The sequence below is a fragment of the Austrofundulus limnaeus genome, unplaced genomic scaffold (assembly GCF_001266775.1).
Source record: "Austrofundulus limnaeus strain Quisiro unplaced genomic scaffold, Austrofundulus_limnaeus-1.0 Scaffold60, whole genome shotgun sequence".
NCBI lineage: Eukaryota > Metazoa > Chordata > Actinopteri > Cyprinodontiformes > Rivulidae > Austrofundulus > Austrofundulus limnaeus.
Window position 1 is genome coordinate 1,618,030 of NW_013952462.1, and position 8,922 is coordinate 1,626,951.

Genomic DNA, 8,922 nt, shown 5'->3' on the forward strand with positions numbered 1-8,922 from the left:
CCCTCCTCCTTTTCTACTGAGCTGCTGTACTTCAATGCTTTGACTGTTTTCCATGAAAAAGTGAAGGAAAAATMATTGTCTCTGTGGTTAAGGAGAAAAAATTAAGATATTACAAGGACAAAAAAATGGTAATGGTAATGGCTTGAACTTATATAGCTATGGATGGCTTYTTACTATCCACAACTTGGTTCCTATCATTTGTTATGCAGAGTTGTTCAAATGATTCGGATTGTTTATGAACATCACATCTCTACTTGGATTAATTTATACTCACCATGGCAGCTGCCCACATGTTTATGATTTAATCTGCTGGAATTCACTTTTCAATCATTCTTATTAGTTTTTAGACCTGGACATTTGTAAATCTGGCTCTACATTTAAAACCAGAGATCACCAGTGGTGGGCAGCACTAATCTAAAAATTTGTTCCAATAGCCCTAAAACACTAGCTCAAATATGTAGTATATTATATGTAGTAGCCCTAATTCTAAAGCACTAATGCACTGAAAAATTTAACAAAAGCTAATTCTAAAACACTAAAATAACCCAGTCAACCCATGAACATTCTTCACCAGACAACATGTCACATATTGTCATGTTGCTCTCTGAAGACTGACATGCCACAGCTGTGTTTGAGTTCATATATTGTTAATATGTCACCTGGTGGATAAGTGACACACATYTGAACAATGTGTGACAGTTTTTAGAATCAGTTGTTAACATTAATGTTGATCAATAACATTTATAGACATCAGTTAGTGCTAATAAAATGTAGCCTATAAATTTAGCAAGTGCTGATCCATTAATAKATTTTAAAATGAGCAAAAGCCCTAAAGCACTAATCAGGAAATTTGTTCCCCTATTAGTGCTTTAGGGGAACTGTGCCCACCACTGGAGATCACCAAAGTTATTCACATTTGTTCGCAGATTTAATATTTCCATGTTGGTTTGTGTGATTTGAATTCACTTGGAATATATCATAAACTTTAACTGAGTCTTGTAGGACTGAACTGTATCTGACCCTCCMCTGTGAACCACCTGCAAGGAAAGAACATAAAGAGAATTTCTCAGCTGGGATTCATAAAGTGGAACATCATCATTATTATTTTTTTACAGGTTTGGTCTTTGCTGTTTGTTCCCCTTAAGATCACAGATGCTTTGGTCATTGAAAAAAAAAACACGAGTAGATGATATACATTATYTACACCTCTTTTTGGTCTCCTTTTCTCATGTTCAGGTTAAATTCTTGTTAAAACCACTAGCACAAGGACATGCAAAATTTGGATTTATGTAAAAATGTGGAGCTGAAATAAACTGCAGARTGATTACAGGCCTACAGAAACTAGCATTTTAGAGAAAAAGAAAACATTGCAGGCGAAAATGAAGGTTTAGTTTGCTTTCTTCTACTTTAAAGCAGATAGTGAATAAAAACYAATTCCCAAAAATTGAAGCAGCTGACATGAAAAGATTAAACCATTTTGCTTTCTGTGTGCTGATGATTATACTGTAAATATAATTTTCTTTGTAGCTGAAATCAACAAATGCCACATTGACACAGAAAAATGTGACAACATGAAAGCAAAAAAAAAAAAAAACCTTCAAATTAAATCAAAGCCATTTTGTCTCTTTTTTTTTTTTTGTTGAACTAGCTTTGTCCTGATTTCCTCTGCTTCTCCGGAGAAGACCGAGGTGTTGGAGCTCTGATGTCTGTTGCTCTTTGAATGCTGAGCCTCAGTTTTATGTATTAGTTAGAGCTCACGTCTATCTGCCCGTGTGTGTGGGGTCGGACTGACACAAGAGGGAAAACAAAGAATAAAAGATCAAATCTTAATCCCAGACTGAATTTTCAGAAACATCCTGATGCATCACGTTAGGTCTCTGTTCTTTCACCGGCACACTCAGAAAGTTCAGCTTGAATGTAATTTCTAAAGGAAGTTATGAGCATAAATAATTTTGTTTTGCTGATGTGARACATGTTGTAAGAAATCCTTCTTTAGACTTGAACATTTAATTGCAGAATAAAAAGTCTCAAACGGCCTTCAGCTGGACCAAAACAGGCCTGAACAAAGTTGTGAAGTTTTGGCACCAGAAACAAAACAACAACAGTTTTATCAAGCTTTTCCAGGATGCCAAMTCAGATAGAAAGAGCCGCCACTGCCTGGGACCCGGTCCTTGAATATAAGAAAGTCTTTTCCTTTATTTGGTCCAGACCAAAAGCAGACTTTTTTGTTTGGTGTGGTTTACATTCACATTGTGCTTTCTTGCATGTGGAGTATGTGTTGTCAACAAAGCCACATGGATGACAGTCATTGCTGCCATTGGACAGAAATGACAGGAGTGGGACAGGGCTGGAAAGAAAGATGGACATTTTTTTCTTAAGAAAGATGGAAGTCCTGCATGTGTTATGTCTGTTATGTGTGCATCTGTCAAAATATCATGAGGGCACAGTGCTTCCTCGTTACTCCGGGCCTGTCCACGGCTCATTGCAGAGTCCATGTAGTGTTAACAGCACTGAAAGGCTAATTTTTACCTTGTTGACTAGGAACGGTGGCTTGTGATGTCCAAAAAGGCGCATGTTTCCTGTCACTGGTTTGGTTCGAAGCTGGACTGTATTCACACCAGATGTGAACTACACCAGAGTTTGTTTGGAAGCAGACCAAGACCATCTCAAAAAGTGGGTCTCAGTTTTTCATGGCAACTAAGATCAGCTCTCATTAGCGGGTGACTGGTTCGCACTAGGGTTCACGCCTGCATAAATAGTCCGGACCAATGAGGGAAATGTGTCAGGTGAGAATACACCCTTACTATCTGATAGAAACATTATGTGTTTGTTTGTTTATTTAGTGTGTGTTGTATCTAAACTGTCCTTCATTTGTGCCGTCTGTTCTGAGATAACCCACTAGTCAGTTGAAACAGAGAGCACACTACTGTTTAATCACAGCTTAGTCACAATATATAAAAATAGGATTACACATCTTATCAAAAATAATTATATAACTAAGTGTAGTGTAGCGCATTTAAAAATCAGTACGAACAGAATAAATTTTCCTTCAACGTCATTAGTGATGTGCAGATCATTACTGAATTATTGACACCACCCATGCCAGAACTYTATGCTCTAGAATCAAACCATTGATACTTTGGCTACGTTCACACTGCAGGTCTTAATGCTCGGTTCCGATTTTTTTGAAAAAATCTGATCTTTTTGTGTGAACGTTCACATTACATTGTAAATGTGACCTGCATCAGACCCCTGTGTGAACGCTCCACAGCACTGATGTGACGCGCATGCGCAGTAAAAGACGTGACGTCTCATCAGCCGGCTTGTTTGTTTATAGAACTAGCATGGATGCTACATTTTGCACATCGAATCTGAAGTTGTTGTTTAATCAGAGCCGATTAAATAATTATCTGACCTGCTTCTTTAGTTCAGTGTTTGTATCTGAACCTGCCTCTGACCAGGATGCTCCAGTGAAGCTTTTTTTTAAACAAAACTACGAGCTGCAAAAAAGTATCGACCGAGTAGCTAACTTTAGGATCGATACTCTCTGCGACCCAGGCTGGACATCGTTATTATCATACTATCTATGTGGAAAATGAAAAGTAAAAAGATGAAGCAACTGGACTTGTGTTTTGGAGCTGTAAACACACGGAGCTACAGATTTAAACAGTGAGACTTGAGGTTAGTGTCTTATCGATCCTTCACCCCCTCCTCCTGATGAAAAAGTCAGATGAATGTGACATGAGCGTTCACACTGCAGTCACTTTGAAAACATCAGATATACAGTATATCTGATTTAAAACCACATCCTGAAACGGCCTGGGTCGGATTTGAAAAAATCAGATTTGTCTCGTTCAGGCTGTCATAAAAAATCTCGGATATGAGTCAGATGGGTCATAAAAATCGGATTTGGGTTAGATTTGCCTGCAGTGTGAACGTAGCCTTTGATACTTCAGTCATTTTCAGTAAAATCTCAACAGGAAAACAGTGAAAAGTAACTAAACTATTGAAATCTTGTCCAAAACATAAGTTGTTGATGGGAACTACTTTTTCTTCTCCCTATGCATAAGCACAGCAGTACATGCTTAGTCTTGTTCTGTATTTTCATGTTATGTTCATGTCACACAAATTTTTATTTTTATTATAATTCTTGGTAAATACATAATTTGTTAATTCTTTTACTGAATTTTTATATGGTTTAAACCACTATTTTCCACATATTTTGTAGGATTGTGTTATTTTTTTCATTGTGTCAGCTCAGCTGTAACTGAGAATGCCAAGAAATGTGGTATGAAACCAAAAGGCATGCAGACACAAGGATTTGAATGTAAAAACAGAAACTGATTTAATAAAAAAATTAAAAAGCTGACATGGCAGCAAAATACTAAATATAACAATGAGCATAAAAAGGCAATGATCCATGGGGTAATGAAGACAAGACCGGTTTAATACAACTGAGGATGATTGGAGAGTGGAAACACCTGGGTGATTACAGACTATGGTGTGAAAAACACCAAGAAGTTGACTGAGGATAACATGACACAGGAACAGGAAATGAGAAAWTAAAACACAAGAATACCATGAAACAGAAAAATTCAAACAAAAAGAACCATAAAGCAAGGATCATGACAGATGATGCTACATCAAAATACTTCTGAGTTTAAAATGAACAAATAAATTACTCTGATGTCCATATTCTTTATGAAGCAGCGATTTGAAATACACTGTTTTTTTAGATTTGCCAAATAGGCATGTTTTCACAAAGTATCAGCTTCGCCGATACCAGCACGAGTTTTACTCAGTATTAGAATTGGAAAGGAAATCTGTGGTATCGAACATCCCTGGGCATTATTGCCCTTCTGCACAATATATTTTTGTTGTCCTAAAGACACCGCGGCTCTTTGGGTTTCTCACTTCTGGATGAGTTTTTTGCCACCCCTCTCTCTCCCCTGCAGGAGTGGCAAACCATTGTTTATGAGTAAATTCTCTGCCCCCAGGGCCATGTCATTATGTGCTGCTGATTTCCTCCAGCACTGTTTAATTTCAGGCTCCAATTGGAAGTACACATTAAAAGTTAACAGGGGAGACGGTTATTGACTTTAAGATAAATAACACACATAACAATATGGGCCAGCATTTAATTTTCGCTTACTTATTCATTATTTCATACTCTCTCAAAGTTTGAGGAAGCATTTCTCATCAGCTTGTTAGTCAGTTCTCTTCTTTTGCTTCTGTTGAATGTTTCCTTGTCTTTTTGCTTATTTTGCTGGAGCAAAGCCGAGATGAAACTGCTGTGAAGCAAATCCGCCTCGAAGCGTTGAGGCCACATATGGGTTCTAGGTGGTGCAGATGCGGCTCAGCTCGCGTTGCTGGCTGCTCCCCGCCTGCACCCAGTGGTCTGTCAGGAAGCGAAGCAGGGGGAAATGGCGGGATAAATGATTATTTATGATCTGCCACCTCCCAACCTCTCAGCTTTCCCCGGGCCCCATCCATTACAGCTGCAGGCTGACAGTGCGTGGGAGAAAACGTGCACACACACACACACGGGTATATGTGTGCTGAGCAGCTTCTTCTCACATGTACTCACCGACACTGAGCCCAACAGTCACCATCTATTTTTGCTCACATCTCAATTTTTTTCCCACTTAAAAGTCACATATCTCAAAGGTGGTCTGCTGTCATGTCAGATACATCCTCATACAGATGCAGAGTTGGAGACGCAACTTGACAAACTTTTCATCTTCTCAGACACGGCTTTGAGAAAACTGATCTGACATTCTATGCTTGCACTGAAGATACAGTTTAGATCAGAGATTCTTAACCTATGGGCCGCGGCCCAATTGTGGGCCATGAGCGCCACCTTGAGGGCCTCAAAAGAACAACAGTTTTTAACTTTGGGCCACAGAGGGCCGCGGGACTGCATTGATTTTGAATAATGTGTAATACACTTTCTCACCACTAGTTGCGGTAGTGCACCACTCATATGTTTAACAACCTTTTTAATATGTAGAAGAAGAACCTTAGAAACCTGCCAAAAATGGAAACTTATTTTAAATGAAAAGTAGAAGCAAAAATYAAAGTAAGTCATCAAAAAAGAACAAAGTTTGTCACTAATATGAAGAGCAGCTTCTGTTTTTAAACACACAATATTTTAAAAGTTCAAAACATTTATCATTTCATTATTATCAACATTTCATCATTATCAACATTTATCTTTCTTCTCAGCCTCTCCTGTATTAAGCTGCAGTAACGTGCAAATTTCCCCACTGTGGGATCAATAAAGTTTTATCTTACAAATAACTTCATTTCTGGACATTTATGGTTTGATTTCTTTGTATGTATGGATCACTTGGGTTGTTTCCGACATCTGGTGAAAATTTCATGTCATTAGCACCTCTAGTAATGTATTTTTACTGAGAAAAATGGTGATGTGTTCAATACTTATTTTACCCYCTGTAAGTGCACACTGTAAGAAGCATTAATTGCTGCAAGTCAAATATTCAAAGAAAAGATAAACAATTACTAATAAATTTAAGTGTTTTTCTGCTCATCCCCAGTGTAAGTATGCATGTAATGTGAAACTGATGACAGTTTAAACAGTTATAAAACAGTATTTGCATAAAATGCTTTGGGTTCTGTGAGATTAAAGTTGTTTTAAAATTGCAGCAATCCAGTTTGGTGTTGGCACTGTTCGGATTAGCTGTTAGCTCATCAATATGGGCAGAATTTAATTATTTTACTCCTATAAATTGGAAAAATTGAGTTATCTACAACACGTATGACATCATTTGCTCAGCTCTTTTATAGAGCCACGCTTCACRAACAGTTTAGAGCTGTCCACCATAAGTGGCAAGCAGCTGCTGAGTCTTTTGAGATTTGTTTTTTTCTTCATGGATCGTGGTTTTCCAGGCGCCACACTTTTGGCAACTGGACGTCATAAATCCTGGGAAAGCCCAGAATGCTCGAGGTAGCTTAAATAATTGATTAGGCTGAACACAGAGCCTGGCAGACAGRTTGCCTAAACTACAAGGAAATGACACCATACCACTGTAAGTCCATGTTTGTTTGTGTAATTGACCTCCTAWTATTGCACGACGATATTTGTTCTTTGTGAAGTTCTGCCTCAAAAACCGATAACTAAGGCAGGATTTTTGTAATACAGTTTTTTAAACAAAATGTGCTCATGAAAGTACATCAAACGTGTACATCAAAGTGAAAGAATTGGACTTTTTCCTTTWTTTTCTTTGCCTTGCCTTTACAGTGATCATTTTTGGAAAACGAGTGTAAGCCGTCCCTGAGCGGAGCTTTGACGTGTCAGTGTATTAGTCCGTGAGACCCGCAGAAAACAGCCTATTTCGTGTTTTAAAAGCTCCGTGTGACGTCTTGTCTATACGGACAAGAGTTAGGGTGTGCTTTAAATGGAATACACATCACATATATCAAGAACTTGTTAAGAGAATGTACTTTTAAGTCCCAGGACTGAAGGGATATGTTACAGGAAGTCCATTTAGCTGAGAATACATTGTTGCACACAGGACACTGTAATTGTCCTCGGGGCCTTGGAGACCACAACGTGTTTGAGTCCATAGGTGGAGCTCAACATGATAACTCACATTGTCCACAGCTGACCATTTAACACAGGGAGTGAGAGTGCCGTCTTTCAGAGTGCTGTGTACAGATGATGAATCAATATATTGGATGATAATATATGGAGTGAGAGGAAAATAACGTTTCGGTGAGGGGTCATCTGCAGGGTTTGTCCCAGAGAGGAGAAACAGTTCATCAAGTTTTGTAACTGGTTTAATTCTCTGTTCTGGGTTCATGAGCAAAATATTAACTTTCCTTAAACTAGACAGCATTAAAAACATGAAGTCCCGACAAAACTGCACACATGAAAACACAAATCAGCGGTCACTGACAGGAAAGTTAGATGTTAAGTTTAGGTTTTCCTGTGAACAATTACAAGAAAAACTAAACTTAACATCATTTAGAGTAGATGCACCAAACAGACGTCTTCCTCTCAGATGTGAGATCTGGTCTAAATAGGACTGCTTAATCAGGCTGATGTATTTTCAGGTCTGAATCTGGGATTTTATTTTGTTCACTTTCTGTAGGCTATGTGTCAAACTCATGGCCCGTGGGTCAAATCTGGCCATCGCTACCATTTTATCTGGCCCCAAAGGTAATATTTTAAATGTAAAATAGTTTCATGGTTTCTCTTTTTGTCACTGTATTTAATGCATTCTTCTCCTGTTATTATTCTCATGACTGACCAACTTTGACCAAGTTTGAGTTTTTCAGTAATCTTTGAAGAAGTCTCAACTTTGATTATCTTTTTCTGCATTCTCTTTTTATTTTAATGTCAAATGATTGGATTTATAGTGGCTGCTTTTTATAACCTATTTGCTGGATTGTGATAAAATGCATCCCTAAGAAATAATAAATGAAAAAGTTGTTGATAGAGAGTAAACCCTAAGAAATAAATGGGTCTAAATGTAATCTTTTATATTTATCTATTAAAGGCACAGTGTGTAGGGTTTTGTCAATTCTTTTAGCCGAAATTGAGATAACCACTAATGACAATAATAAAAAACATGTCTAATCATTGCAGACAAAGACCTTGTTTTATTATTTTTACCTTATAAAAAGCTGTTTATATCTCCATGGTCGCAGGTCGCCACACAGGCAGCCGCCATCTTGCACCGTCATCTTGTCTACGATATCAGGTTTTCAGGATGAGGTCGACGTGAGCAAATACTATTGACAAACAGAGACGGAAACGATGAATACAAAAGGTAAGTGATTTTATTTATACAGGTGCCGGGAACTGGGGACGGAAACAGTTTTTACAGAGGTGAGAAATGGGCAGATTTTCCAGTATTGGTTTTTGACAGGTAAGTAGTTGAAGAGATGGCTTACGGG